The sequence below is a fragment of the Lissotriton helveticus genome, chromosome 10, assembly GCF_964261635.1.
Source record: "Lissotriton helveticus chromosome 10, aLisHel1.1, whole genome shotgun sequence".
NCBI lineage: Eukaryota > Metazoa > Chordata > Amphibia > Caudata > Salamandridae > Lissotriton > Lissotriton helveticus.
The window spans coordinates 577962686-577989051 of NC_136071.1; positions in this window are offsets into that span (position 1 = coordinate 577962686).

A 26366-nucleotide genomic window follows, 5' to 3' on the forward strand; every position below is an offset into this window, starting at 1 on the left:
TTTTCAAGCACCTCCGGGCGCGTCTGCGGTGTCACAGGCTAGCCGGGGCAGCTGGGAGCTGTAGTTCTCCCGCTGCTGCTGGTGAGTTCGGCGTGCAGTCCGAGTGTCTTTACTGCCTGAGCCGTTTCCCTCACGGCAATCCTGGGGGCAAGATGAAGGCCGATGCCCTCACGGCGTGCTGGCAGGTAAGTGCCTGTGTGTCCCCCTGAGCACTTCGGCGCTCCGCTGTTTGCAAGCGCCTCCGGGCGCGTCTGCGGTGTCACAGGCTAGCCTGGACAGCTGGGAGCTGTAGTTCTCCCGCTGCTGCTGGTGAGTCTGGCGTGCAGTCCGAGTGTCTTTACTGCCTGAGCCGTTTCCCTCACGGCGATCCTGGGGGCAAGATGAAGGCTGTTGCCCTCACGGCGTGCTGGCAGGTAAGTGCCTGTGTGTCCCCCTGAACGCTTCGGCGCTCTGCTGTTTTCAAGCGCCTCCGGGCGCGTCTGCGGTGTCACAGGCTAGCCGGGACAGCTGGGAGCTGTAGTTCTCCCGCTTCTGCTGGTGAATCCGGCGTGCAGTCCGAGTGTCTTTACTGCCCGAGCCGTTTCCCTCATGGCGATCCTGGGGGCAAGATGAAGGCTGTTGCCCTCACGGCGTGCTGGCAGTTTAGTGCCTGCTTAAAGTGAATGTGGGTGGTATTCGGCTGAGTACCTGTTGGGACGGTGTACTCTATTGATCAAGAGATACACCGACCTTTTGAGCCGTTTAACCAAATGAGAAAACTGATCATCTGGAATAGTTTTTTTTTTTGTAAATCTTTTTATTAGTTTTTCATAGTAATAGTACAATAGTGCTGTAGTTAAACAGGCAAAAAAACAAAACGGACCATTCCACTTCTGCATTCATCGTCCAATTGATAATACATTATGATTGTACAGTATCTGCTCATATATACATAGTACCGCATGAAAGATAAAGTCTGTGAAGGATCACAATACATCAATCTCATTAATCATCAGTGTGATCGCTTAAGTACTGTGTTAAATACTTCCAGTAGTCCTTAGGCCTAGAGCGCGCTGGCAACTCTTCGAACGTACGTAATGTATCTTGACAATGTGACATATCGCTAAGCCATTGCTTAACGGTTGGCACCTGTTTGCTTTCCCAGCACATGGATATCCTGCGTTTGGCTAATAATAGCGCCACCATACAGAATTTACTTTTCGTAGCCCGGATCCCGTCCAATAACCCGAGTAGACATCCCCGGATGTTGCATTCAATAACACTATCTACCATTTCTGATATTGTCGTGATTTCCATCCAGTATTGATGAATTTTCCCGCAGTGCCATGCCAGATGAATGAAGTCTGCCTCACTGTATCCGCACATTTTACACTTCGCTTCCGTTCTCAGGCCACACTTATGCAATCGTACAGCTGTATAATATGCCTGATGTAACTATTTGAAATGTATGATGCGTACATTACCATTAGGTGTAAGCATCTGGATCAGTGCGCAAGTAGTTTCCCAATCTTTCTCCGTTAGGGGGGACTCCAGCACGGCATTCCATCTGACTAGCGCTTTGGATGTAGTGTGATTTATTTCTGCTTGTGCCATTTTATACAGTCGGGAGACTAAGTGCGTGGTGTTTTGCGATGTCAGAATAAGCTGCAGTGTGTTGAGGGTCTGTGGTTCGTTGGGATAATCAGGATATAACTTTTTGATGCCCCTTGAAGTCTGTGGAAAGTAAATCTGAATAATGTCTGATTCTGTAAATATGCTAGGTCTTGGTTTGTGATGAATACCCCATTACAATATAAATCACCCATTGTTTCCAATCCCACCTGGTGCAGCAGACCCATCCCTACATCCTCTCCAGTTACTGATAGATCAGGATGATGGTGCAGCGGCAGAGCTGGGGCATAGAGCAGCAGTTTGTGTGCTAGGCGACCCAATTGATGCCACGCTGCATTCGTAGCATCAATAGTGTTCATGTCTTTTTCATGTAATGGTTGCCGACGATGTGTGATGATTGCAGTCAGAGGGATTGGTAGAGCGTCCCCTTCCTCAATAGCCGCATGCGTCAAGTATGGAATGTTGATACCAGTAGGTAGCATACTGCGCTTGGGCACATAAGTAGTAAAGCAAGAAGTCTGGTACCCCTAAGCCGCCTTTGGAATAGGGCGGCGTCAGAGTTGCCAAGCCAATCCGCGCCTGTTGACCTGCCCATATTAGTTTCAGTACTACTGATGTTATACGTTTGAATACGTCCCTGGGTGGTTGGATAGGAATGTTATTGAATAAATATAGTAGTTTAGGAAGCAGGATCATCTTTACGATCGCGATTCGATCCGCTATCGATAATGGGAGCATTATCCATCGTTTAACTTTATCTTCCATTGCATCAATTACTCTACCATATTTCGTTCTTATCACCAGCTCTGGGTCTCTGTGAAACCACACCCCTAGATATCGAATTGGATGGGTCTGCCATTCCAACGGGAATTCAGTCGTATGCGGTGAGGTGGTGTCTGTCAGGGGGATAATAGATGATTTTTCCCAATTTATTTACAGTCCTGATTGCCCCCCAAATTTAATGTAGGTTCGCAACAATGGGTCAAGATGTCGTTCAGGATCTCGGACGTATAGCAGCATGTCGTCAGCTTAAAGGGAAATATGTAGGGGACGGCTTGGAAATTGCAATGCAGAGGGATGGTGATTCTGCCTCACTTTACATGCAAGTGGTTCGAGGGCCAAGGCAAACAGTAAGGGGGACAGCAAACAACCCTGCCGCGTCCCACGCTCTATATGAAATGCCTCCGAAATATATCCATTCACCCTAACCCTAGCAACTGGTTGTGTATTTAGCAATTGTATCCATTGTATGAACATCGAAGGGAAGCCCATCCGGCGGAGCACGGTTCTTAAGTAAGGCCATTCAATAGTCAAAGGCCTTGGCGGCATCTAGCATGACCGCCACTGCCTTCGTGTTCGGGTTTAGATAATGCGAGACAGCAAACAGTGTTCTGGTATTGTGTGTGGTGGCTCTAGTTGATATAAAACCAGATTGGTCCGTGAGGACTAGCTTCGTCATAAGTGGCTGTAGCCGTATGGCAAATATTTTGGCCAGAATCTTGGAGTCTACATTTATTAACGATAGCGGCCTGTATGAGTCGCATAGTTCGAGGTCTTTGTTGGATTTAAGAAGCGCTATTATCATTTCTTTGCGCAGAGTTGGCGGGAGAATATTTTCATCAAAGGCCGTTCCAAACATCGCGACAAGATGTGGTGCTAATATCTTTATAGGCTTTATAGAATTCACATGTGAATCCGTCTGGGCCTGGTGCTTTACCATTTGGCAGCGATCGGATCACCTCGGTAACTACCTCCACTGTGATTGGTAAGGATAAGTAGGCTCTTTGATTATCCGAAAGCCACGCGATGGCTACGTCATCTAGGTAGCGGATTATTTCAGCTGAGGAGGCAATCGGATGTGATTTATATAAGTCACCATATGTTTGAACAAAGCCTCGCATAATGCCCATGGGATCCGTGCTTATAGTCCCATCTTTGTTCCGTATCTGCAGTACAGTTTGGGTTTTGCGGCCCTCACAAATTTTGGATGCCAATATCCTCCAGGGGCGACCTCCCTCTCCATATGCTCTAGCTATGGGGCGTTTAGTTATATATTTAATCTCATCTTGGGCGAAGGATTGGTGCTCCGATAGTGTTTGTCGAATCGCTCTAAGAATGGAAGGGTCTTGCGTTCTATCATATTGTTGTCCCAACGAGCGAAGTTTTCCCTCGCACCTTGTTAGTTGCACTCTAATATCTCGTAGTATCCCCACCGTAGTACTCATACAAACCCCTCTAATCGTGGCTTTAAATGCCTCCCACAACAGGCCTGCATTATCCGTGGATTGTTCCTTTAGCAGGAAATATTCTGATAGCCTTCTCTATGATGTCAGCATAAACCGAATCTGAGCGCTGAAGCATTGAAATGCCAGCTGTAAGGAGGTGGCATATAATTTGGTATCCGGAGTGATAATATAATGGGGTTATGGTCAGAAAGTTTTGGGCATGTTTTATGTTCTGGGTCCATAGGAGCACCTCCCTGGAGCCTAACCAATAATCAATGCGCGACCAACTCCCATGTGCCACCGATGCGTGTGTCGCTTCCCTAATATTCTGATTCCTTGTCCTCCAAACATCTTAGAGCTGCATTTCCACCATAATATCCAGTACTTTTGTTCGTGCCTTTCTATGGGGTTCGGTAGTGATGCCTGATCTGTCCAACTGATCATCAAGGGCTAGATTCAGGTCTCCACCCCAAAGTAAGATCCTATTGGGCTCTCCGTTTAATTGTTGCCATATTTCATGGTAAAAGTCAGGTGCGTCAGTGTTTGGGCCGTACGTGTTAATAAGTGTCGGTCGCTGCCCGCGTAACATTCCCTTAACTATGACATAACGAACTTGCTCGTCCAACAATGTAGTTTCAATTTTGAAATTCGTCCCCTTTTTCACTAATATCGTGACCCCCCTGGAATAAGAAGAGTAACTAGCATTATGAACAGTCTCAGCCCAGTGGCGGCCCACCTGGGTGTGTGAAGGTGGATCGGTATGTGTTTCCTGCAGGAATACTATATCAATATTCCATCGGTCTAAGCATGCAAATATTTGTCTAATTTTCTTCGGGTTGGTGAAACCCCGTATGTTCCATGTGAGTAGGTTTAGTGATTGTTTACTTGGTGTGCTCTTAGCCATAGGTACCAAAAGAATAGACAATAGCCTCTAATTGTATGATCCCTGTACCATCCCCTCCATCTTTCAATTGACTGATCACATAAGCAGATATCTCTGTGCAGTTACAAACATCATTTTGGATTTCAGCAATGCACCTCAAACAGTTTGGTCCATTGAATAAAACATAACCCCATCCCTTCCACCTCCCTCCCACAACAGCAGCCCAAGCCTGCCGAAGCCATACCCCATTTTTAACACCCCAAAAATACATAACTTTCGTGGGGATCACCCATGTAGGGGTCCGCCTAGGATGCACATCACCACCCAACCTAATGGATGTGGACCGACTAGGTAATCTTGCAATAACCTTTGCATCATTCTTGGCAATATGACTCTAGTAAGCCACGGCATACGCCACATGGTTCAGCCGACCCACTCGCATCTTATATCGTCTCATAATGAAATCTTTTTCAGTGTGGCTATCTCACATTAATCCTACACTACGCCATCTACTCATGTCTGAGAGCCCGATTGGGCCATAGCAGATCTAAGCTTAATTAAGATCGACCACAATATTGGCAAGTTAATCAGTACGTAGTACCTACATAAAGTTACCACATATGCCTACAAAAATCAGCATCCTGAACAGTGTCTCGCCCCACGTCTCCAGTGTATTCACCCTTTACCAGTATCCATCAGTCGTTATCTTACAAATGATTACATTTATGCACTCAACATATCTTGTATAATTACATCGTAGTTGCCATTTTCCGAAAAATATATCTGTCAAGCTGAAAGTTCCAGTGCAGTCCCGTCTCTGAATGAGGAAGTCGCTACCTTGCATAGCCATAGTTCTCAGATGCAGTTTTCTTCTATGTCTAGCTAGTAAAGTTTTGGTTCCCCATTATCTCAGTTCACGTTTTTCATGCTGCACTCCTAACCAGTCTAGTTGCAGCCCGTAGATCTGATTTGTGCAATGACAGTGTGCATATTAACTTAGATGGCTCACTTACCACTGGAGTTGCGCAGTCTACAGGACAATCCACTTGGTTAGAAGCGTATATATAGTTACCAAGTTCCGGATACTAGACACCTGTAGGAGATAGCCATGACGATTGGAGTTTCATATCAGCCGTTACTCATTCTGTGTCTTGCTCCTCGTCATGTTGCCGTCGCTCCTTCCGCTGATTATGAATTTTCTTGACAGTCATTTGCTGCTTTCGGCGTGGAGAGTATCGTTGGTTTTCCTTCCCATGTGACTTTCAATCGGGCTGGATATAGCATTGCATATTCTACCTGCATGTTGCGCAATTTTGCCTTTGCATTGGCAAATTCTTTACGGGCCTGTTGCACTGCCATCGTGTAATCAGGATAGAATTCTAGTGTATTACCTTGGTAATGGAGATTTTTCTGCTCCCTCGCCATCCGTAGTATGGTATCTCTGTCTCGATAATTCAAAATGCGAGCCACCACAGGTCTACGTGTGGCGCCTGGTGGTGGACGTGGCGCCAATGACCTGTGGGCCCTTTCCACTATGAATATTGGCGACAGTTTCTCTTTGCCAAACAGGGCGTGACATAGTTCCTCTACATATGTCTCCATACGACCTGTATTTGTGGACTCCGGAATACCTGCGATTTGTACATTGTTGCGACGTGATCTGGCCTCCAAATCCTCTGCCTTGTTTCTTATCACATCTAACACTTTTTCAAATCCGGTATATTTTGAAGTGCTGGTATGCGCTTCGTCTTCCACTGCTGACAATCGAGTTTCTGCGTCATCAAGTCGTTCACCCTGCCTATCCATTTTCTCCGCCATGGTGTCCACCCGACAACTGAGGTGATCCAACTTGCCATTAATGTCTTGGAGACTTGTCTGGATTGCTTTCAGGATGGATTCCATACCTTGTTCTGGAACACCGTCGGATTCTGCCTCGGCATCCGATTGGGAAGAAGGACCCCTAGTTGATCTTTGCGGCTCAAACGTAATCTTTGGCTGCTGTTTGTCCGGTTTCCCCATCATGCAGTAGCAAGTTGTCTCAGGCTCGCAGTATCCACTGACTCAGTATAGGAGGCCTCTTCTTTTTGTCTATGTTGTGATAGTGCTTAGGGTAGAGTCCAGGCCTGGAGTATCCCAGTCGGTGCCGTTTCAGCCCGCAATTCAACCAGCCACTCTGTTCAGTGCCTTCCGTTGGTCCCTATAGTACAACTTTGCTCGGGTATTGCTCGGGATTGGGGCGATGATGTTTTCAGAGGTCGCAAGTCACTGCACCCGAGATGCACGATCGTGCAATGTTGATCTCCCAAGGTATATGTGTTGTTTCCACATGGAAAACATCACCTATGCTCACAGTACTCGAAGCAAGACTTCCTCCCCTCAGTAAGCAGGTGTGAGTTGCGGCTAGTATTGCATATACGCTAGGCCCGGCTTAGTTCTTTCGCATGATGGTCATGCGACGTGCAGCTGCCATGTGGGTCCGACGATACAGACACTTGGGTTCTTTTTCTTATGTCCGCTACGTAAGTGTCACCATGTATTTATCTTATAGCGCTGTTACAGGCATGGCGCGTGCCGTACAACTCGGAGACAGCACCGGTAACTAGACTTGCAGCACGGCCTTAGTTAACATGAGCTAGCTGGGTTTCAAATTTCACTGATCATGCCAAGCCCGTCGTCGCGCGTTCAGGTACATGTTAATTGGCAGTTATGGATAGTTGCGCTCCTTTGTTGCTCGGGAAATTCAACTGTGCAGTAGCGTTAAATGATTCGCCATTTTGTTGTGGGTTTGATCTACGATGGCGCTCCTCATCGTGTGGGTATTCGCGGGCCTTGCATTCATAATCTGCCATGTTGATGTTCGTAGATATACTACTGTCTATATACGGACGCTGCCTTTTAGAAATGTCAGTTTCAATCATCCGCTTGCACCAGAAAAATCACTTTTGCCACATCACGATCATTGCGTGCTGATTCCGTCGTATTTGCCCCTGTGAAGACATGCACTGTGTGCCTCTTCGCGCTAATTGATGTTGCTCTCCTGCCAACGTTATGTGTGCGCTACACCGGGTGTATCTGCCGTTATCTCGCGCTTAGCAGTCCGACATTATACGTGCGTTATGGGCGCCGCCATTTTGTTCCACTGGAGGCAGTTAATAGACTCGCCTGTTCATGTGCAAGTTCTGCAGGCGTAAACTTCATGCGATAACCGCAGTCGCAGTGCCTTTGTTCATCGAAATCTGGCACATACATCCTAAGCTGTGCAGTCGCTTGGTCTCCGAGCCTGTCAGGTACGGCGAAGTTAGCCCGCAGGCGCCATCTTACCCGGCCTCGTTCAGTTCGTATGCTGAGTTTCTAATAAGCGGTTCTTCACCGCAGTCTGTATTTATGCGGCGGAAACACTGCCATTTTCGCCCTTTATCGATAAATTCGGTTACTTATAGTGCATGTAATATCGCAAATGATAGTCCGTCCGGCGGAGCTGTCTGTTCGGTCGGCTATCCCGCAGTGCGCCCTCTAGCGTTCCCCCCCCCCCCCCCCCCCCCCGATCATCTGGAATAGTTGATGGTTATTCGGACATCAAGAAAAGCTGTTCCCCCACCGCATATCACATTTATTAGTCTCTTTTGCCGCTTTTCGAGCATCTTGGCTTTGATTTTTTTCTGGCAGTTCAGTTTTACAGACAACACTCTACTTTTGAGAGTGATTAGCTAGCCTCTACTTGTTGGCCTTTAGACCCCCGTTTCTGTTGTGGTGTTGAATATAAAATCAGGGCCTTCAGTGGTCACATCACTGAAAATACAAGATTTAAAAAAAATATTGTCTACGGGTGCTCGTGGGAGACAATTTCAATGGACTGGAGTCTAGAGAATGCTGGTATTTTACTGACCTCTGCTGGTCGGTTTAAATCAAGACAGTTAAATGGAGGTAGTTGATCAGAAGAAAGTCCTTAAGCGGAAGCAGACAAGTCCTAGGGCTGATCTCCAGAGCCCACAAAGTACATACACACAAGTATATACTAAAGTATATACAAGAGCCCTCAAATGCTCGACCTAAGAACACACTGGACCCTGTTCACAAAGGTAATTTAGGCCACAAAGCTAAATTTACAGAAGGAAAAAGCCTCCAATATGCCGGTCAGGATTTCATAAAACTCTTCATGGCATGCATAAATTGATTTATTCCTACGAATTTCTGCCCCACAAGTGCAGAGAAACTCGCAGTAGTAAATCTACCCAAAGTAGTGGAGAGCAGATGTTACAAGGTACTTCGAGCCACAGGAGGCTGCACCTCCCCCGGGCTATCTGAGAACAGGATTGTAAAAAAGTTGCAAATCCATTTAAAGATGACCACTATAGATGCCCATATGGTCACGGCGGCCAGCTTTTAATGCAGGTGTGATAATTTACTACACATTTGAAGATGGCCATTGCAGGTGCGTGTGCATTCATGGCAGCTAACTAAGTTAAAACATTTCACTAACAAGACCTATTGTTTTGGCAAATGCTTATTACAACAATGGGGACTCTTCCCAGCCAATGAATCGTGGTGCACCCAGGTGAGCACATCACTGGGTTTGGCTATTTGATTGAAGTAACTTAGTAGGAGAGTTTGTTGTGTGTGTATGTATGTTTTGACATCGTTGTCTATTTCCTTTACCCCACAACGTCAAATGATTACTTAATGTGGGATTTAAGTCCACATTAGCCAGGCTAAGTTGTCCCACAGCCCAACAGCAGGGTGGGAGCACAGAAACAACACCGTTCACATAATCAGGAACACATAGGTGTCTCATGTGTTTCTGCACTGGGGTCTGGAAAGGATGGTGATTCAGGTTCTGAATTATATTGAAGGTTTTTATTAGTATTAATTGTGCTCTAAATATGTTGCGTATGCTCATTTTCCATAGTAGTGTGATTATTTTCCTGCACACGTTATTTCCAACATCGTGCTCTAACTTCAGTGAGCTTTTTTTGAAGGGCAGTGTGGCAGCATGTTGTGCAAAGAGTCAAGGAAACTAACCCCGAGACCTGCAAATCTTGGAGAAAGGCCCGGTCTGCATTCCTAGGCAGCATGTGGTCATTACAAATTCCAGCGGAGACAGACTCTGGGCGTCTGCTGAATTACCTGTCGCGAGACTCCAAAACCTGCCCGAGGCTCTTATGAGCATAACTCATTACTGAACATTTGGAATACGAGGAGAGACTGAGCCAAGCAGAGGGGTACCGCCAGAGCTGTCTGCTGTCTTGAGATGACCTTTAAGGGATTGCAAATTTTTACTGCATTCCAGCTTCGGGTGCTTTGAATCATTACCACGCACAGGGTGGGCATTTAAGGCTTTGCCGAACACATAAATAGTTAAATTAAGGGGCCGGTTTGCAAGCCAGTGCTGTCTCCTCATAAAGTTATTCAATCACATTGTGTTTCAAATGTAAACAGAAGAAGCCTGCGACGTTTTCAGACACCTCAACATTAAGCAAAACTGCCAGGAGGAAGAACTCCGCATTTTATGCAGAAAAGAGTAAAAAAAATAAACAAGCGAAAGCGCCACCAGTGTGAAAAATAATGCGTCCGTCTCAAACAGCGAGTAAAGCATCCAGTCCCCGCGTGCACATCTTCTGTCCGTCCGCGTGCACATCTGGAATACGTATTGATTCCAAAAGGCCCTCGCAAGGCGAGAGCAGCGCATGCGTGGTGCTAACGCCAGGCGAGGCCTAAATAGAGAGAAATACATGCAAGGAAAGCAAGAGAGGACAATCGGAGTTGACAAATAGCAATTTGAAAGATTTATCAATATACTTCTTTTCAGTTAAACTACAGAACATCTTTCTGGGCAACTCAACATGGGTGGATATCATTTTCTGGTTGGTAGCATACCTTCTAGTTCTTTAATGACTTTCAAATTAAGCAAATTTCTAATGAATTTGAACAAACTAACTCATCTCCACGTGAGGTCTAGGTTAATAGGAATATTTGAGGTTCCAATGGGGCATTTAAAATCTCTGTGAACCATTTAATGACCGGCTCGTTGTTTCCTGACCAAAATATATTTGCTGTACGTTAAGAATCTCTCAGAATTGATGGAGAAGGAAATGTTCCTTTGCTCTCAACGTATCCGCTTCATCCCTTACACTTGTCTAAAATACTTGAAGCAGATTAATCTTCGAACTTGAGGCATTTGTATTGGGTGTTGGAAGATGTTTGGAAGTTTAAGCAGCATGGTAGAAAAGCAAAGTAGGGCTATTTTTCCAGTCATCTCATTGAATAGGTCTGTGCAACATTTAGCTTAAGTTTAAATTTCTGTTCCTGATATTTGTTTGTTAAAAGCATTCCATCTGACAGAAGTTAGTTGTAAAACCTTTTCATATTATATTTCAATATTCCACTAGTATAGAAACTGTGCAGCCTACATGTTTTGAGGCTGTGTAAAATGCCAGATAAACAGTTTTATTGTGTCCTGCTTTCCTTGCTCCATAACATGTTAGAAATTGTTTGGTTTGGATGGAATAGACTAGGTCTCTCGAATGTATATGAACGTAGACCATGCCCATACATCACCTTTTTTACATCCATTTTTGGTGTCCTATTTTGCAAGATAGCAGGTCCCCTGTCCAACTACCTTTTTGGTTGGTGTCATTTGTTCATTTCCCTCCTAGCCCTTCTTTAAAGGGCAATTTATATTTTTATATATTGACAAATAAAGATGTGCTGTCATTTGCTAGTTATTCTGTCAATGATCAGTGTTAATCAGTGTTTGGAATGCAGAAAGCATTTGACAGATGCATACCGCTTTGTGCCTTAAGAAAAGCACATTTATGTCATAGAGAAATAAACCCCTATCTATTTTGAAGTAATATTTATGAAGGAAATGCATCTTGTTGTAGCATCAAGGTAGCTGTTGCATTACATTTCAGTTCTGGGTACTATTGGGTTGCTTGACGACTACTTGTAACCACTTCTACCTGTTTTAGGAGTGATGACCTTTAGTCCCAACATTTAATACCTCTCCAGCAGCGTTGTCGAAAGACAACTGTTATTATTCTTATAAAATTACCATTATAAGCCATATCTAGTATAGAAGGCTGTATGCAATTTGTGCTCCTCCTTTGGAACTCTGCGTTTGGGTGTCCTTTTGTGGGTCAGGATTTTAGAACCACATTACTCAAGGAAGTTTGATAGGCCTTTTTAAATGCAACTAGTCAAATGTTGGGCCATTCTCCCTTATGGGCCCTGGAACTAGTGTTGATTGAGATCAAAATGGCCATGCTGACTCATTGGAAAGACGCCAAAATACGTAGCACCATAGTTAACTTAATGTAAACCACAATGGGCTAAGGAGTAACGTTTTTGAAGGTGAAATTGATACTCAAACAAGCACTGTTATGTACTAGCACCCATGATACCAGACACTTGATCAGCCAGCAATTGTCTAAATCTGCTCTGGTATTGGCAACTGTAACTTACCCTTCGGTGTAAACTCTTTCCAAGGAACGGTTTAAATCCAGCCTTTCTGTTTTACCTGATTGACCTGGGTTTATTTCTTAATTTTCATTGATATGTTCCCCCTTTGGCTTATTGTCCTTGTTTGTGGACAGCACGACTCTCATATTTGGATAGATTCGCAGTTTGTTGGTTATCAAAAACCATTACCCAACAATTTGATGGATACTTGTAACGCCAGATATATCACCTTAGACTATTCCCCAGGTGCCACACTGGTTCTGGAAACTATTGTCCTTAGCAGTGCTCCCGTCTGCTGCCAAGTGGCTAGGCTAACTTCACACCGCCCTTGAAGTGATGGAGTGGAACTGCATATAATCGCCACCTTTGCGTTCTGATCATTCCTTCTAACCCAGGTCTGCAGCTCTGCTCCTAACTTTCGTGAAATTGAGTTTTTCTGACAATTTCAAAACAATGTGCTGGGTATTGTCCCCACCTAAAGCAACAAGTTTCAAGCCAAGCAGCGACTGCAGGAAGCAGATGTCGGTCATGGACCCGCACAAGGTGTGCCTTTATTGTCTGTATTAGGACTAAGACTGTTGTGCAATAAGTGGATCGACTTGCACCCAAAGGCAATCCAAGACTGGAAGGTGTAGCTGTTGGTTACCGAACACAATAAGTCATTGTGTAGGTCCAGATCAAGTTGCAGTCTCCCAGTCCAAAGGCCTTTCCTACGGCTACTTAACCTCTTGCTGAAAGCTCTCCCAAGTGCAAGAATAAACCATGAAGCTGGACTCGAGGCTATCTAGACATTCCACCTGTAAGAGAAGGTGTGAGGGATTCAAGCGGTTAGTTGTTACCCTTTTATGCCTTCAAATATAGAAGCAGTTCCTCCCCCACGTTTCCCAGTCTTTCATCAACATTGTAACAGATGGAGACCTTTGATATGCCCCACAACTGCAGGGGCCCACATTCTGGTAAGTGCTATTTGGATCAGTCTGCTACTGTGGACCAACTCCTATCTCTTGTTCCAGGATTCACACGAGTCCCCTCTACATTGGTGGCTCTAGTGCCATAAATAGGACCTGCTGCTGATGCCAGGGTGGAACCCTGAATTGCTTTTGCTCAAACCAAACTGATGCGCTTTGAAATTACAAAAGTGCAACTGTCCATGCCACCTGACTTTAATCCAGTGCTGCCACATCACCCATATTATCATGACGTTTGCAGTGACTTGCTCTTCCTTCTATAGTTCTGGTGGCTTACACACTGATTCACAGAATGTCAGTGGGCATGACACCTTGCCTGACACAGAGCTTGACTCCCTATTCTGGCCAGCAGTGGAAGAGCGTGTCTAGTTTGCGGTGGTTGGCCAGAGGACTGCAGAGGCATTCGATATGAAGCTACCTTCCGGTGAGCCCAAAATGACCTTGGAATTCTTACAGCTCTCACTAATACTTTGATGATTACTCGTCAAAGCCTTGTTCGCGCTTGCTTGCTATTAAGCAGGTGGCCAGCTGTCACCGATTGGCACCTTGTAACTTGGATTTTCTTGCCCATCATTCAACCCCGCAGAGATCTATTGTGCAGACCTCGACCAGTAAGGTTAATTCTAAATCAAGATTCACGCTGCAAAACATTTCTCACCATTGCTCCAAACAGAGTACAAGAGATTCGAGGCTTTTGGCAAGCGCTAGTTTTCTTCAGCCACTCTAGCATTAAGATTCATGAATGCCATTTGTTTGCTCTGTCCTTACACATGTCCTTTGGGCCATGGCCAGTAAGATCTTACTGCCAGTCCCGGGAGACCTTAGTACCTCTTTGGCTCAGAATGCATAATGTACTGGACACCGGTAAATAGGTCATCCATGCAGGTCTGGATACTAAGGGCTGTGGGTACTAATGTTAAACTTTGTCACCGTGCATGGATGCTTTCCACAGAATTCTCTGTACAGACCTATCACGGGTATACCCTGTGATGGGTCCCATGTTTTCAGTGGAAAGGCAGACTGAATTAGAGCTCTTTAAGGACAGTAGAGCTATGGGTGGCTCTTTAGGGCTGTTGACCCCTAGTAAACAGTTAACACAGCAGTTTAGAGGTTATTCCAGACGACTGACTTATAGATATTCAAGGCCATATATGTGGGTCTGGCAGGCAGAGTGCAGATCAGCACGGGCATCAGTCCTCCGGTTCCTCGTCCCTTGCTAAACTGCACAAATCCATTTTGTTTGTCCTTCGTGGCTAAGTTTGCCACATCTTTATAGAAGGGCAGTCCATGTCAGAGCCAGGCCTGGCCAATTGTTCAAAATGGCTATTCCCTACCTTTTAATACTACCCCGCCCAGTATTCATCCCACACTAGAGTGGATTTCTGACCAGCACCTGCCCATCTTGTACAGGATGTGTGGCTGTTGCCCGCCAAAGGTTGCCATCAAGAGTTCTCAACTCACACGATTTCCTAGTTCTGAAAAATGGACACGGTATTCAGGCTTTTTTTTTTTTTTTTTTTACCTCTAGCCTCTAAATGCCTTGTGAAAGGACACCTTTATGCTCACCTAGCCCAGATTGTATCTTCTGTGGACCCGGGTGACTAGATGGTATCCTTGAACTGGCAGAATGCATATTTTCATTTACCAACCCTGTGGACCCACCAACGTTATCTGAAGTTCAAGGTAGGCCAGGAGCATTTTTAGTTTGTTGTGCTCCCTTTCGGTCTCACAAGCGCGTGTTGAGTATTAACAGAAGTGATGGTGTTGGTTGCGGCCCATCTTAGGAGGTTGTTCTGTGTTCCTTTACCTCTGTCTTTTGAAGGCTGGCTAACCACGTTCAGTCATAGACAACCTCCAGACAAGAAGGTCAATAAGACAGGGGACATACATAGCATCAATGTATATAAACAATATATAAGTCTCCGCCTGATAGATTTCAAACTGATACATATGGGAAATAAGCACATCAAAATGTGGAAGATGTGAATAATCAAAAATATCAAAAGGCACAAATTGAAAAAAGCGGGAGGGGCAGAGGTGAGGGGGGGGTTGGAGGGGATGAGGGCTGAAGGTGGACAAGGGAAGGGGGGTGCAAGGAGGAGTTAAGGTGGTAAACAGGGAGGGAGAAGTGACGAGGAGAAAGGGCGAGTAAGGCTGAAAAAAGGGAGGGCGGATGCATCTAGGGTCAGACAGATGTGGCCAGTGGAAGAGAACAGATATGGATTAGGGTCCCCAGTATTTATTGAGGAGATGTAGTTGGAGTTCTTTTTTGAAGCTAGAGTAGGAAGGGTTGCAGCGAAGGTCAGTTGGAAGGGCATTCCAAATGCAAGGAGCGTTGCCGGAAAAGGATCGAGACTGGGTGGTTTTCTTTTTTAGAAGGGGGGGATAAGAAGTAGGGTGTTGGTACTTCTCAAGGAACGGGAGCAACCGGCATTAGTGAGTTTGTTAGCGAGGTAGGTCGGTGTATTCTGATGGAGAATTTTGTGTGTAATGCAGGCTGTTTTGTAAGAGGATCTACTTTCAATGGGGAGCCATTTAAGGGTTTTAAGGGCAGGGGAGATGTGGTCGAATCGCTTGCAGTCTGAGGTAAGCCTAGCTGCAAGGTAAAGCACAGATTTAAGAGGTGCTAGATGGATCTTAGGAATTCCGGTGAGAATGGCATTGCCATAGTCGATGCGAGAAAGAACAAGGGATTGGACTGCTAGTTTGAAATCGATAGGGATGAAGGGCTTGATTTTCTTAAGGTGGCGGAGAGTGAAGAGGGCTCCTTTGGCAGAATTATTGATGTGTACCTTGAGGGTTAGGAGGTTGTCAAGGGAGATCCCTAATGATTTGACTGAGGAGGACAAAGATAAGGAGCAGTTGAGGGCATTAAGGTCAGAGATCCAATTCTGAATGGGGAGCTGGTTATTTTTAGGGGAAAAAATAATAATTTCAGTTTGTTTTTTTAGGGTTGAGTTTGAGGTGGTTAATGTGGAACCAGGCTTGAATCTTGGAGTGTTGAGGTGAAGGATGTTAGCATGAGTTTTAATCTTATAATAGAGTTGGGTGTCGTCGGCATAGAGATGGTAGTTGATCCCGGCTTGTTTAAGAATGAGTGTGAGGGGTTCCATGAAAAGGTTAAAGAGTGTGGGAGAGAGGATGGATCCTTGTGGAACTCCAAAGGAGATGGAGGTAGGGTTAGATAGGCAATTTTGGATTTTGATTTGTTGAGAACGGTGTTGTAGGTATGAGACGAACCATTTGTGTGTCGTACCATTCAGGTCGAAACGATCTCTAAGAACATTGAGAAGAGCAGAGTGGTTAACAGTATCAAACGCTGCAGAGAGATCAAGGAGGATCAGAAGGCTAGATTCACTGTTGTCAAGTGAGTGGTGGATGTAGTCAACAATGTTTAGCATGGCGGTTTCAGTGCTGCATCCTTTCCTAAAGCCAGATTGGAAGGGGTCTAGTAAGTTGTTCAATGTGTCTATCTGGTTGGAGAAGGACACATTTTTCCAGGGCTTTAGAAAGAAGGGGAAGGTTGGAGATGGGACGAAGGTTATTGAGGTCGTTTGGGTCTGCCAAAGGATTTTTGATAATGGGGGTGATTTGGCCTAGTTGCAATGAAGTGGGGACACAGCCTGTGGTAAGGGAGCTGTTGATAATAGAGGTCCAGGAAGGGGTGATGATGTGTTTTAGGTTTTGGACAAGTTTGGAGGGGAGAGGGTCTTTGGTGTGGGAGGAAGGCTTGAGTTTGGAAATTATGTTAAAGACGTCTCCTTCAGTGACTGGCTGGAAGTTAAGCCAAGTGGCATTATTTTTAGTAAGAGAGTTAGGATGATTGGAGTCCAGGAAAATGGAGGGCAATGGGAGGTGAGGGAGATAAGAGTTATGATGGGCAGTAGTAGGTGTAGGGGGAGTTATGATGGAGGGTGGGATATTAAGAGAGATTTTCGGGTTAGTGGTAGGGATCGCAGTAGAGAGGAAGGATTGCTCAATTAGTTTAATTTTGTCTGAAAAAAAGAGCTATTTATTCACATCTAGTCGTCGAGGCCAGTGGGACAGGGGGGAGCGGAAGCAGTTTGATTGCGCACAATGTTGAATAGTTCTCTTGGCCTATTCTGAGCTCGTTCTAGTTGTGACCAGAAGAAGGACGTTTTTTGTCTAAAGATGTGTTTTTTGTAGGACGATCTAGCAAGTCTGAGGCGGGCCAGGTTAGAGGGAGAGGGGTGCTGTCTCATAATCTTTCAGTCAATCTGAGTCTACGTCTTTCATTATTTAGGTCTGTGTTAAACCATGATTTGGAGGGGATGTTTCTTTGTTTTTTGAGTTTGAGAGGGGCTAGAAGGTCAAGGGTAGCAGTGACAGCTTTGTTATATTGTTCAGTTAGTTCATTCGTGTTAAGGGAGGGAGGGATAGCGAGAAGCTGGGCATGAAGTTTGGATTCAAGTAAGTCGGGAGGGATATGACCGAGATTTCTGATCAGTTTCATGGGTTTAATCGTTTTGGAAGGAGGGGGGGGGGGAGCCAGAGGTGTTTATGGAGAACAGGATAAGGTGATGGTCTGACCAGTCAATGGGAATGATGTTAGATAGGAGGGCTAGATCTTTGCTGGTAATGATATCGTCAAGGGTGGCTCCTTTGGAATGGGTTGGTGATTGACAGATTTGTTTGTGGTCATTAATTTCGAGAAGGTCAGAGAGGAGGGAGATTGAGGGATCTTTAGTATCATTCCAATGGAGGTTAAAGTCTCCCAGGAAGATGTTTTTAGATTTGGAAATTGAGGATTGGGTAAGAAGGTTAGATAGCTAGTCCATGAATGGGTAGTGATTTCCAGGCGGATTATATATATTGTGAAGGCGGATGGGGTAGGAACCCTGTATTTTGAGTTCGGCTATAAGGTATTCAAAGGAGGCATATTTGGTGTTATTTATAAGGGAGAGCTGTAGTTCGTCTTTGAAGATCATAGCTACACCACCGCCCGGGGGTGAGAGTAGGTCAAGAATGCTTGTAGAGTGGTCATTAAGCCAGGATTCTGTAAGGAACGCAATGTCGATGGATTCGCTAAGGATGGTTTCAGTGATTTCTATGGCATGTCGGGCAGCGGAGCAGCAGTTAACAAGCATGCAGGTGAGGGGTTTGGGAGTGGGTTTAGTAGATGGGAGGGCATGGATGGAGGTGAGATGAGGAGGGGGGTCTAGGTGAGACAGGTGAAAGGGGAATACGACTAGTCCCCAATATGACGGGGATGCTAGAGAAGGGGCGAGGGGTGTTCATGGTTGAGGAGTATGGAGGGTAGGTATTTTGAAGGTCGGAAATCTCCCGGTGAGTGAGGGTGGAAGTGGTGCGGAGTAGTCTTTGAGCCCGGCAAAGCAAGGGAGTTGTTTTCCACGGTTTGGGGGTGGTGGGGTTTATAGTCCAGGGCTAGCGGTGTTTCTTCGGGGAGGGAGGTCGCAGGATTTGAGGTTGAGGAAATCGTTCCTAAGACGAGAGAGATCTCTGGTAAGAGTGGAGAGGTTAAGTTCGATGTTGCGAAGGGAGTTTGAGATGAGAGTGAGGGGGTAAATAGGGTGTGGGGGGGGAGGTAGACAAAAGGGGTTCGGAGTTGGCTGAAGGGCAAATATCCTGTCGGCATCGACCGCTTGCCATCCGTGACGATCCGCAAAGCTGTTAACTACAGTCTGCCGGCACCGAAGTGTGGCTCACTGGATAGAGGAGGCAGACCTGGAAGCAGACGTCAGCCTGGGACCAGGGTTCAATTCCCGGCTCGGCGGGGTCTTGAGTCCTAAAATGTCCATGGACTCGACAATTCTCTCTCCGGTGCCTACTCGATTCATGGGTTCACACTCTGCGACTCTGGGCAATAGCTTGCTTAATCTCCACAACGGCCCCTCGTGGTGGGATGCCTGGCTTTCACCTTGCGGATACCCTGCCGGGGTTATCTCACAGGGGAATACCAGGACGGGTTCCCTAAGCAAGCGCTTAGAAACCGCTTGGTGATTTGCGCTATATAAATTCCTGTACATTTACATTTACATTTACATTTACACCGTCCGCCAATATTGAATTTCAGTCACGACTAGTGGTAAAGTTGTCAAATACAGACTTCCACAATTCGATTTCCACCACAGTGGTAAGTACCACCGATAGCGTGCTCCTTGTAAGTATTGTCACATACAAGGAACCTACCTTGACCTGACTCACTTCAGTTTTTTCTCCCACTAAACAGTACCCAGCTGGGCACACTGTAAGTTGTTTTTACCTTTCTCTATCACGCTTGGGCTGCTAGATGTGTATCCACACACTGCGAGGTAATTAAACATATTCAACAATCTGCCAATTACCTTTACCTGTACATAGTATATGCCTTCACTGACTCCCCTTTTTAATTCCCTTAGATGTCCCCTAACGACCAGTCCTGACGAGACCCTTATTCTTTCGGGTCGCAACGCCGTCGACGCAATTGGGAATGAACTACGCAAGACAGTGCCTATAAATATAGATAGCCACTGGACTAATCATTCATTGTAGTACTGCCCTTGGTCAAATTCCCATTTTCTGTACATATCCCCAGTAGAAACTGTAGATACTCACTTATTGTCACTGATTTATAATTTGGTTCTCACTAAAAACACTTGGGACACACTGCACTTATTTCACTTTACTATGTGTATAAAGTGTATACTAATGATGAAATCAATGTTTTGAAATACAAAAACCTTGAGACAAACAACTTGTATTATGAGCCTTGCTTCTCCCCTTGGCATCCCCTGTCAAACCCTCTAATGTTTTTTGAAAATTGCTATTATGCTTTGTATTGACTTTGCATTGTACAAATATTATGCCGCATGAACCATTGTTTTTCCTTGATAAACTAAGCGCCCTGGTTCCGTTGCGAGTAGGGTTCACTTGTTCTTCCCCTGTGACTTTTTGCGCGGTGGCTGCACCGCAAGGGTTTCATCCTTGTAAACAGGATTTTTCCCTTTCCCTATTGTTTTTCCTTGATAAACTGAGGAGGCAGTGAGCAGATGCAGGCAGGAGGCCTGTTCTGAGGAGGAGATGAGCCGATGCAGGCAGGAGAGCAGGAAGGCTGTAGTTGAAGGGGAGACGGAGTGGCATGTCAGGGTAGGCGGGAGATGAGACCTCTGTGGATGAGAAGTTAGGAGATAGCAAGGAGGTACAGTTGCGAATTGGTGTAGGAGTGAGGGGGGGGGGATAATGGGAAGAGTGTCGTTCAGGAAGGGAGAGGATGAGTTGGGAGAAGGGTGTGGGGAAGTGTGATTCAGAGGGTGTGAGGCTGAATTGGGAGGGGAGGAATGAAGGGGTGGAGGAGGAAAGGAAGGGGAATCCGGGAGAGGAGTATTGTGATTCGGCGGGTGTGAGGATGAGTTGGGAGAGGAGGCGTGAGGGGGGGTTGGAGGAGGAATGGAAGGGGAATCTAGGTGAGGAGTATTGTGATTCAGGGTAAGTGAGGTTGAGTTGGGAGAGGAGGAGTGAGGGGGGAGGTTAGAGGAGGAATGGAAGGTCAGACTGTGAGAGAGGGCCAGGAGGGTGGAGTAATAGGGAGGGGAATGGGTGGGCTGATTGGGTGCAAGGGGGTTTGGGAGTGAGGGGGTGAGGAAAGGATCAAGGGGAGAGGGGAGGTCATAGTGAGGAAAGGGGATGGGTGACAACGTTTGCATAGTGTCATTGGATGTTGAAGGGGCGGGAGAGGTGGGGCGGGGTCAGTGGCGAGAGAGGATGTGGAGAGTATGGGAGGCTGTTGGTGGAATTGTGAAGTTGGAAGGCCAAGGATCTGAAATGGAGTTTGAAGGTGTTAAGATGGGGTACGGCTGCTTGGATGAGGATGTTACCAGTTTTAAAAATGGAGATGTTGATTTCCTCAAAAGTTTGGAGAGGGAGTGGTGGAAAGTTTGTCGCCATGGGGTATTTTGGAGGTTTTAGTGACTGGGAGATGTTGTGTGAAAATGCTTTTCCATTTAGAGGGGCGTTTGGAGTAGAAGATGTAATTCGTTTTAATGGGAGCGGTAGGGCTGTAGTAGTTGTCAACAATAAGTGTTTCAGGATTTCGAGTGACGAAGTTGTGTGTGAGTTTTTTCTAGCGTGTTTAGAAAGATTGGGGGGGTACGGAATGCACCAGGAGTTGGGACCATGTTTAGATAGAGAAAGGTCCTGGGAGGGGGGAGGGATATTGAGAGGAGGCATGTTGGGCAAAGGAAAATGTAGGGGAGAGGAGAATCAGATAGTCACGTGAGTAGTCAAGGGAGGGCAGTGGGTAGAGGCTGTGGAGGGAAGAGACTTGGAAAGGGAGGAGAGGAAGGATGCGGTGTTGGGAAAGGGTAAGGGGAGGATTCGGCAGAGGAAAAGAACAAAGAAAGGGAATGTGAGATGATATGAGAGAAAGGGGCCAGAGTCAAGAGAATATGAGTTAGGTAAAGTACGAAGGAAGTGAGCAGATTAAAGTCCAGCGAAACAAACAAATCACATCACCGCTACATATGGGGGGAGCAGTATTAAAGCAATGTTGAAATATCCCCAGCAAAGCAAACAATCAATCCCCGCAAAGCTACGCAAGGTGAGGATCGCTAGGTTCAGGACCAAAAGTATCTGGTCATCAAGCTGCACATATTCTCAAGTTGGATGCATTGTTAAAAACAGTCCAGCGAATCAGACAATCATAGCACAGATACACAAAAGGAGCTCATAGGAAGATTGGCAGTTGAAGTTAACTATAGGGGTAAGAAACATATAAGACATATAATAACTCGCGCTAGTTCGAAACATCAAAAGTAAAAAACCATAAAAAGCATATGAGGGGCAGATCGAAGATTTAACAGGACATGTAGTATGTGTATGAGATTAGTTGTGCGTTAAATTCTTCATACAGTTTTTGTGTGGCCTGCCGTAGACAGTCCAATTGTTAGCATAGGGGATAAAAAAGGAAAACAAGCATTTACAATGCAATGGTTTCGCCTTTGGAAAAGTTAGAGCTATTGGCATTGTAAATGACAATTTGTATTTGTGTTGGTTTTGAAAACAGATAAATAAATGGCATTGTCATTTACATTGCCATTAGCTTAATCTCTCGCAAATGTGAGACCTATTGTACCCTACGGACGAGCTCAGCAGACAGCAATTACTACCACACACCCACACACCCAGAGCCACACACACACCCAGAGCCACACACACATACACCCAGAGCCACACACACACACACACCCAGAGCCACACACACCCAGAGCCACACATACACCCAGAGCCACACACACATACACCCAGAGCCACACACACATAAACCCAGAGCCACACACACATACACCCAGAGCCAGCCACACATACACCCAGAGCCACACACACACACCCAGAGCCACACACACACCCAGAGCCACACACACACCCAGAGCCACACACACACCCAGAGCCACACACACACCCAGAGCCACACACACACCCAGAGCCACACACACACACCCAGAGCGCCACACACACACCCAGAGCCACACACACACACCCAGAGCTACACACACACACACCCAGAGCCACACACACACACCCAGAGCCACACACACCCCCCCAGAGCCACACACACACACCCCCAGAGCCACACACACCCCCAGAGCCACACACACCCCCAGAGCCACACACACACCCCCAGAGCCACACACACACCCCCAGAGCCACACACACACCCCCAGAGCCACCCCCCCCAGAGCCACACACACCCCCCCCAGAGCCACACACACCCCCCCCAGAGCCACACCCCCCCCAGAGCCACACCCCCCCAGAGCCACCCCCCCCCCAGAGCCACCCCCCCCCCAGAGCCACACACCCCCAGAGCCACAACCCCCCAGAGCCACACACCCCCAGAGCCACACACACCCCCCAGAGCCACACACACACACACCCAGAGCCACACACACACACCCAGAGCCACACACACCCAGAGCCACACACACACCCAGAGCTACACACACACACCCAGAGCTACACACACACACCCAGAGCCACACACACACCCAGAGCCACACACACCCAGAGCCACACACACACACCCAGAGCCACACACACACACACCCAGAGCCACACACACACACACCCAGAGCCACACACACACACCCAGAGCCACACACACACCCAGAGCCACACACACACCCAGAGCCACACACACACCCAGAGCCACACACACCCAGAGCCACACACACACCCAGAGCCACACACACACCCAGAGCCACACACACACCCAGAGCCACACACACACCCAGAGCCACACACACACCCAGAGCCACACACACACCCAGAGCCACACACACACCCAGAGCCACACACACACCCAGAGCCACACACACACCCAGAGCCACACACACACCCAGAGCCACACACACACCCAGAGCCACACACACACCCAGAGCCACACACACACCCAGAGCCACACACACACCCAGAGCCACACACACACCCAGAGCCACACACACACCCAGAGCCACACACACACCCAGAGCCACACACAGAGCCACACACACACCCAGAGCCACACACACACCCAGAGCCACACACACACCCAGAGCCACACACACACCCAGAGCCACACACACACCCAGAGCCACACACACACCCAGAGCCACACACACACCCAGAGCCACACACACACCCAGAGCCACACACACACCCAGAGCCACACACACACCCAGAGCCACACACACACCCAGAGCCACACACACACCCAGAGCCACACACACACCCAGAGCCACACACACACCCAGAGCCACACACACACCCAGAGCCACACACACACCCAGAGCCACACACACACCCAGAGCCACACACACACCCAGAGCCACACACAGAGCCACACACACACCCAGAGCCACACACACACACCCAGAGCCACACACACACACCCAGAGCCACACACACACACCCAGAGCCACACACACACCCAGAGCCACACACACACCCAGAGCCACACACACACCCAGAGCCACACACACACCCAGAGCCACACACACACCCAGAGCCACACACACACCCAGAGCCACACACACACCCAGAGCCACACACACCCCCAGAGCCACACACACCCCCAGAGCCACACACACCCCCAGAGCCACACACACCCCCAGAGCCACACACACCCCCAGAGCCACACACACCCCCAGAGCCACACACACACCCAGAGCCACACACACACCCAGAGCCACACACACACCCAGAGCCCCACACACACCCAGAGCCCCACACACCCAGAGCCACACACACCCAGAGCCACACACACCCAGAGCCACACACACACCCAGAGCCACACACACACCCAGAGCCACACACACACCCAGAGCCACACACACACCCAGAGCCACACACACACCCAGAGCCACACACACACCCAGAGCCACACACACACCCAGAGCCACACACACCCAGAGCCACACACACACACCCAGAGCCACACACACACACCCAGAGCCACACACACACCCAGAGCCACACACACACCCAGAGCCACACACACACCCAGAGCCACACACACACCCAGAGCCACACACACACCCAGAGCCACACACACACCCAGAGCCACACACACACCCAGAGCCACACACACACCCAGAGCCACACACACACCCAGAGCCACACACACACCCAGAGCCACACACACACACACCCAGAGCCACACACACACACACCCAGAGCCACACACACACACCCAGAGCCACACACACACACCCAGAGCCACACACACACACCCAGAGCCACACACACACACCCAGAGCCACACACACACACCCAGAGCCACACACACACACACCCAGAGCCACACACACACACACCCAGAGCCACACACACACACACCCAGAGCCACACACACACACACACCCAGAGCCACACACACACACCCAGAGCCACACACACACACCCAGAGCCACACACACACACCCAGAGCCACACACACACACCCAGAGCCACACACAAACACCCAGAGCCACACAACACCCAGAGCCACACAACACCCAGAGCCACACAACACCCAGAGCCACACAACACCCAGAGCCACACAACACCCAGAGCCACACAACACCCAGAGCCACACAACACCCAGAGCCACACAACACCCAGAGCCACACAACACACAGAGCCACACACACACACCCAGAGCCCCCCCCCACACACCCACACACACACCCAGAGCCACACACACACCCAGAGCCACACACACACCCAGAGCCACACACACACCCAGAGCCACACACACACCCAGAGCCACACACATACACCCAGAGCCACACACACACACCCAGAGCCACACACACACACACACCCAGAGCCACACACACACACCCAGAGCCACACACACACACACACCCAGAGCCACACACACACACCCAGAGCCACACACACACACACACACTCAGGAGAGCAAGCGAGGGGGCAGGTAAGCAAGCACAGCCAGGGGGCAGGTAAGCAAGCCCAGCCAGGGGGCAGGTAAGCAAGCCCAGCCAGGGGGCAGGGAAGCAAGCCCAGCCAGGGGGCAGGGAAGCAAGCCCAGCCAGGGGGCAGGGAAGCAAGCCCAGCCAGGGGGCAGGGAAGCAAGCACAGGACCCTGCAACATACAAGCAGAATCACATACAGCGCCAGTGTTAACACCCTGGATTAAGCAAAACTACTAAGTCATGCTGCATCCATCTCTCCCAGGTCAAGGAAGAACCAGAGTTCATCAGCAATCAGATTCCACTCCCACCGGAGACACGGACAGTGGGAGGGGGGCGGTAACTGGCACGCGCACAGCTCACTGCGAGAAGCCACAGGGTTGAGCGAAGGGTTTTTAAAAAAACGTGACTGGACCCAAGACAGTATGAGCGAGTGTATTACACAGTAAGGTCTTGCAATACCATAGAATACATCCAAATCCTCACACACAGGTTCTGGAACTCTGAAATCTCTTGTTTTAACTAGTTTCTTGAACCCTCTGCACACCGTTCTCAGGCCATGTTCACTACGGTTTTGATAATGCTCGCCACTGTTCTCTAAGCAGTGTTAAGACTCAAGTGTTCAATAAATACAATGAAATGAAACGAAATGGTAACATTGCCGGCATCAGTAAGCACACGCCGATTCGGTAACATGGCAGTATATATAAGCAAGGACTCCCAACAGAATGGAACGGATACAAGGTGCAGCGGTGGACAGGTGACTGCAGTCACAAAACCGCAATGCCCATGGACCGCACAGCATGAGGAATGCGCC